Below are 6,722 nucleotides of genomic sequence, written 5' to 3' on the forward strand. Positions count from 1 at the left end.
TATATATATGTATATGTGTGTGTGTGTGTGTGTGTGTATGTGTGTATGTATATATATGTATATATATGTATATATATATATATATATATATATATATATATATATATATATATATATACACAGTGAGGGAAAAAAGTATTTGATCCCCTGCTGATTTTGTACGTTTGCCCACTGAAAAATAAATGATCAGTCTATAATTTTAATGGTAGGTTTATTTGAACAGTGAGAGACAGAATAACAACAACAAAATCCAGAAAAACGCATGTCAAAAATGTTATAAATTGATTTGCATTTTAATGAGGGAAATAAGTATTTGACCCCCTCTCAATCAGAAAGATTTCTGGCTCCCAGGTGTCTTTTATACAGGTAACAAGCTGAGATTAGGAGCACACTCTTCAAGGTCCCCCTGCTCAAGAAAGCACATATACATGCCCGTCTGAAGTTTGCCAATGAACATCTAAATGATTCAGAGGAGAACTGGGTGAAAGTGTTGTGGTCAGATGAGACCAAAATGGAGCTCTTTGGCATCAACTCAACTCGCCGTGGTTGGAGGAGGAGGAATGCTGCCTATGACCTCAAGAACACCATCCCCACCGTCAAACATGGAGGTGGAAACATTATGCTTTGGGGGTGTTTTTCTGCTAAGGGGACAGGACAACGTCACCGCATCAAAGGGACGATGGACGGGGCCATGTACCGTCAAATCTTGGGTGAGAACCTCCTTCCCTCAGCCAGGGCATTGAAAATGTGTGTGGATGGGTATTCCAGCATGACAATGACCCAAAACACATGGCCAAGGCAACAAAGGAGTGGCTCAATATGAAGCACATTAAGGTCCTGGAGTGGCCTAGCCAGTCTCCAGACCTTAATCCCATAGAAAATCTGTGGAAGGAGCTGAAGGTTCGAGTTGCCAAACGTCAGCCTCGAAACCTTAATGACTTGGAGAAGATCTGCAAAGAGGAGTGGGACAAAATCCCTTCTGAGATGTGTGCAAACCTGGTGGCCAACTATAAGAAACGTCTGACCTCTGTGATTGCCAACAAGGGTTTTGCCACCAAGTACTAAGTCATGTTTTGCAGAGGGGTCAAATACTTATTTCCCTCATTAAAATCCAAATCTATTTATAACATTTTTGACATGCGTTTTTCTGGATTTTTGTTGTTGTTATTCTGTCTCTCACTGTTCAAATAAACCTACCATTAAAATTATTGACTGATCATTTCTTTGTCAATAGGCAAACGTACAACATCAGCAGGGGATCAAATACTTTTTTCCCTCACTGTATATATGTATATATATGTGTGTATGTATATTTGTGAATACTGGGTTGAGGAAGGTGATGATATAGGTTTTAAATGAAGAATACAACTATCATAACTTGGCTTGTAACTTTACCACTCTCCAAAAGATAAGATGTGTACACTAATACATTCACCATTGTCTCTTATCACATGCAGAGGTATGTTTAGGAAAGGCCCCAGTTGGATTGTAATGTAAATAGTGGTAGAGTGTTTTTATATATGAGAGAAGAACTGGAGGTAACGTGCCAGTATTATATGCAACTTATGTGCAGCTCCATTTGAACATGTGAAACCCATCTTTCAACACTAGACTCCTTTCTGTAACCATTAGGATATGACAAAAATAAACATAGAACATAATCTGTTACATACTCAAGCTAAATATGAGTGACATTGAACCTGGGCCAAAATACATGTATGTGCATTAGTAAAGCATGCAATAATATTTTTTTGTTTTCAAACTTTGAGATTATGCCATTGTAGTAATAATAATAATAATAATAATAATAATAATAATGAATTTATGTTAATAATAAACACAGAGCATTATTCGCTGGAGATAATGGAAGCGAACCAGAGAGAAAAACAACATAGCCATCTGATTTGATTGTTTGACAGCTCTTGTGCTTCTCAAAGCCAAGGAGCTGGAATAAGTACATCTTTCCCAAATCAGAGAGGACATTTTGTACAGTACCAGTCAAAAGTTTGGACACAGCTACTCATTCATGGGTTTTTCTTTATTTTTACAATTTTCTACATTGTAGAAAAATAGTGAAGACATCAAAACTATGAAAGAACACATATTGAATCATGTAGTAACCAAAAAAGTGTTAAACAAATCAAAATATATTTTATATTTGATATTCTTCATATAGCCACCCTTTGCCTTGATGACAGCTTTGCACACTCTTGGCATTCTCTCAACAAGCTTCACCTGGAATGCTTTTCCAACAGTCTTGAAGGAGTTCCCACATATGCTGAGCACTTGTTGGCTGCTTTTCATTCACTCTGCCATCAGACTCATCCCAAACCATCTCAATTGGGTTGAGGTTGGGGGATTGTGGAGGCCAGGTCATCTGATGCAGCACTCCATCACTCTCCTTCTTGGTAAAATAGCCCTTACACAGCCTGGAGATGTGTTGGGTCATTGTCCTGTTGAAAAACAAATGATAGTCCCACTAAGCCCAAACCAGATGGGATGGCGTATCGCTGCGGAATGCTGTGGTAGCCATGCTGGTTAAGTGTGCCTTGAATTCTAAATAAATCACAGACAGTGTCACCAGCAAAGCACCCCCACACCATAATACCACCTCCTCCATGCTTTATGGTGGGAACTACACATGCAGAGATCATCCGTTCACCCACACCGCGTCTCACAAAGACATGGTGGTTGGAAACCAAAATCTCAAATTTGGACTCCAGACCAAAGGACACATTTCCACCGGTCTAATGTCCATTGCTCGTGTTTCTTGGCCCAAGCAAGTCTCTTCTTATTGGTGTCCTTTAGTAGTGGTTTCTTTGCAGCAATTCGACCTTGAAGGCCTGATTCACACAGTCCCCTCTGAACAGTTGATGTTGAGATGTGTCTGTGACGAACTCTGTGAAGCATTTATTTGGGCTGCAATTTCTGAGGCTGGTAACTCTAATGAACTTATCCTCTGCAGCAGAGGTAACTCTGGGTCTTCCATTCCTGTGGCCGTCCTCATGAGAGCCAGTTTCATCATAGCACTTGATGGTTTTTGCGACTGCGCTTGAAGAAACTTTAAAAGTTCTTGAAATGTTCCGTATTGACTGACCTTCATGTCTTAAAGTAATGATGGACTTTCGTTTCCCTTTGCTTATGTGAGCTGTTCTTGCCATAATATGGACTTGGTCTTTTACCAAATAGGACTATCTTCTGTATACCTTGTCACAACACAACTGATTGGCTCAAATGCTTTAAGAAGGAAAGAAATTCCACAAATTAACTTTTAAGAAGGCACACCTGTTAATTGAAATGCATTCCAGGTGACTACCTCATGAAGCTGGTTGAGAGAATGCCAAGAGTGTGCAAAGCTGTCATCAAGGCAAAGGGAGGCTATTTGAAGAATCTCAAATATAAAATATATTTTGATTTGTTTAACACTTATTTGATTTCTACATGATACCATATGTGTTATTTCATAGTTTTGATGTCTTCACTATTATTCTACAATGTAAAAAATAGTAAAAATAAAGAAAAACCCTTGAATGAGTAGGTGTGTCCAAACTTTTGACTGGTAGTGTATGTGTCGTTGTGATTTAGCTGATATATCTACAGCCATGTTTCCGTCCTGTAAAGAGACAACAGTAGGGGTGTTCTATCCATGTAAAATACACTAGTTGAGACATAATGTGATGTCATACATCATTATGTGTATGTTTAATGTTTAATCCTGCAGTATCTTCTACCAGCTGTCCTCACTGCCTATCTGTCTGTCTCTGTGGTTGACTGTGCAACCTGGACTCGGGTAGACATAACATAGTAAATGCTATTCCAAAACACTTGATTAGTATGATATGTTACGTTTCGTATGGTATGTGTTAATTTGTGGATGTTCATCATCCAATTCATATGACATGTTAAGAATTGCAATTAGTATTCATACGATATGTTACAAATTGCAATTCGTACAATATGTTACGAATATGCAAATTACATGATACAAATTAAATTTGTTTTATTTGTTTATTTTATTTAATTTTTGTCATTTAGCAGACGCTCTTATCCAGAGCGACTTACAGGAGCAATTAGGGTTAAGTGCCTTGCTCAAGGGCACATCGACAGATTTTTCACCTAGTCGGCTCGGGTTGTGGCTAATGTTAGCTAGGTGGCTAACATTAGCTAGGCAAGGGGTTAGGAGTTTGGTTAAAGGATTAAGGTTAGGGTTAGATAACAACATGCTAAGTAGTTGCAAAGTAGCTAAAAAGTCGTAAGTAGTTGCACGTAGTTATACGCCCGCCCATCCACCCCGACCAACTGCCCTACTTTCGTAAGTAACCTTCTGTCTTATGTAACCATACCAAACTTAACATATCATGCTAATTTGGGTATCCCAGATGTACATTTACTATGTTACCTCTAGTCTATGAGACCGGACTGGACAGAAACATTCTCTGCCATCACCTTAAAACTGCTGCACTTTTTTATATTTTCCTTGTATTTGATGTGAGAAGAAGGGCTTGGTTTGGCTCTGGAAGTATAATCCATGGTACAGTAATTATAGGTAGTTATCCCTAATACTCAGAAGTTATCCTCATGTTTCAATATGCATTATGTACAGTCAGATGATTTATATTTCAATAAATGATTTAATAGTGTCTCTTGTCTGGAAATCTGTTTTCCTTTCTTTCTTTCCTTCCTTTGGTATCTGTTTGTCACACACACACACACACACACACACACACACACACACACACACACACACACAGTTCATTCTCCATGGTAAAAACGGTGGTTAAACAAAACATTTATATAGAGGGTTTAGTAATATGGTTTGGTTGGTGAGAGAAGGGGTCAGGGCAGGGGTTAGTTTCCCTGGAAGACGTCACTTCTGATTTTCGAAGGCTTGCCAGTGGCTATGAGCAGGTGTAGTGCTATCCGGGATCCTTGGGACGTCCCTACCCTTTACAGTACGAGTACGCCCACAAGCAAGTGGCTCGCTTGTGGGCATGCTGGCAGCATATAGGCAGTGTTGCCAATTAAGCGACTAGCGACAAATCTAGCGACTTTTTCTGGTGTTATTGGAGACTTTTGGAGACTCTGACGTGAAAGGACGTATCGTTCTTACTCTTCTCAACGAGCAGCGGGTGCTGCCGTTGGACCCACCCCCATCCCAAAGCACTCACAGGCGGCCCAGTCCTCGCGCAGCAGTCCCTCCCAGCTGCAGTCAGAGCAGGAGATGTTCACCCCTCCGTGTCCAGACTGCAAATGAATCGCGCATGCGGGAAGCCGACGCTGGCTGATCCCGCCCTGGCTTACACTCAGGGCAGGATGTAAATGTAGGGTGTTTTTTACTCACTTTTTGTCTCCCCCGCAACGTTATTCCTCTCTCCTACAGCGTCCATCACAATTACATGCACATGGCCAATTATGCAACTTAGGTGATGACGTCATTTAGCGACTTCTAGCGATTTTTAGGACAGCCAATAGCTACTTTCCTTACTGAGGAGTTGGCAACACTGTATAGCAAGCAGCATGTTCGGCTGTGCATCAATAATTCAGCATAGCAAATGTGTATTAAGGTCTGGTTATCCTGTAGCTCAGTTGGTAGAGCATGGTTGCAGCGCCAGGGTTGTGAGTTCGATTCCCACGGGAAGCCAGTATGAAAAATGTATTCACTAACTTTAAGTCGCTTTGGAAAAGAGCGTCTGTAAAATTTTTATGAAATGGGTAAACAGTTTAATACATTCTCCGTTTCATGGTGACAAACAAATATTGTTGCCCCGTCGACAATTGTCCACATGTCTTAGAGTACCTATTCTGTAGCTCAGCTGGTAGAGCACGGCACTTGTAACGCCAAGGTAGTGGGTTCGATCCCTGGGGCCACCCATACACACACACAAAAAAAAAAAATATGCATGCACGACTGTAAATTGCTTTGGATAAAAGCATCTGCTAAATGGCATATTATTAAAACATTTTGAAAATGTAAAAAAAAATCTGATGTATTATTAGCTACTTAGCTATAGTGCAGGCTATCTAGCCAACTTTACATACTGAATAGCTAGCTAGCTAAGTTAATGAAATATCACCAGCTACCTAACTTCATATTAACTAGCTAAACAGAAACTCCAAATGCATTTGAAGGTAGCCATCTAACAGCCATGGAAGAGGGTGAAAGGATAGCATCTCCAGCTGTTAAAGAAGGGAGAGAGTAGGCTATTCTGATATGGCAGGTACTTTTGTGTAGTTCCAGTCCCTAGAAAGAAAAACTGAGGACAGAGATAATAGCAACATAATGTTCAGTGCTGTCTAATTTGAGGATAATGAAGCCTGTGTCTTGTGATGTTTTCTGTCCTCAGATACAGAGAGCAGTGACAGCCTGTCTGCAGATGAAGAGGTCCCAATGAAGAGCAGTGGTTCTCAGTCCTGGTCATGGGGACTCAAAGGGGTGCACATTTTTGTTTTTGCCTTAGCACTACACAGCTGATTCAAATGATCAACACATCATCAAGCAGTATTTATGTACACTACAAGTCAAAAGTTTGGACACACCTACTCATTCAAGGGTTTTTCTTTATTTTTACTATTTCTTTACATTGTAGAATAATAGTGAAGACATAAAAACTATGAAATAACACATATGGAATCATGTAGTAACCAAAAAAGTGTTAAACAAATCAAAATATATTTTATATTTTTCAAATAGCCACCCTTTGCCTTAATGACAGCTTTGCACA

Source organism: Coregonus clupeaformis, chromosome 20 (genome assembly GCF_020615455.1).
Source record: "Coregonus clupeaformis isolate EN_2021a chromosome 20, ASM2061545v1, whole genome shotgun sequence".
NCBI classification, from domain to species: domain Eukaryota; kingdom Metazoa; phylum Chordata; class Actinopteri; order Salmoniformes; family Salmonidae; genus Coregonus; species Coregonus clupeaformis.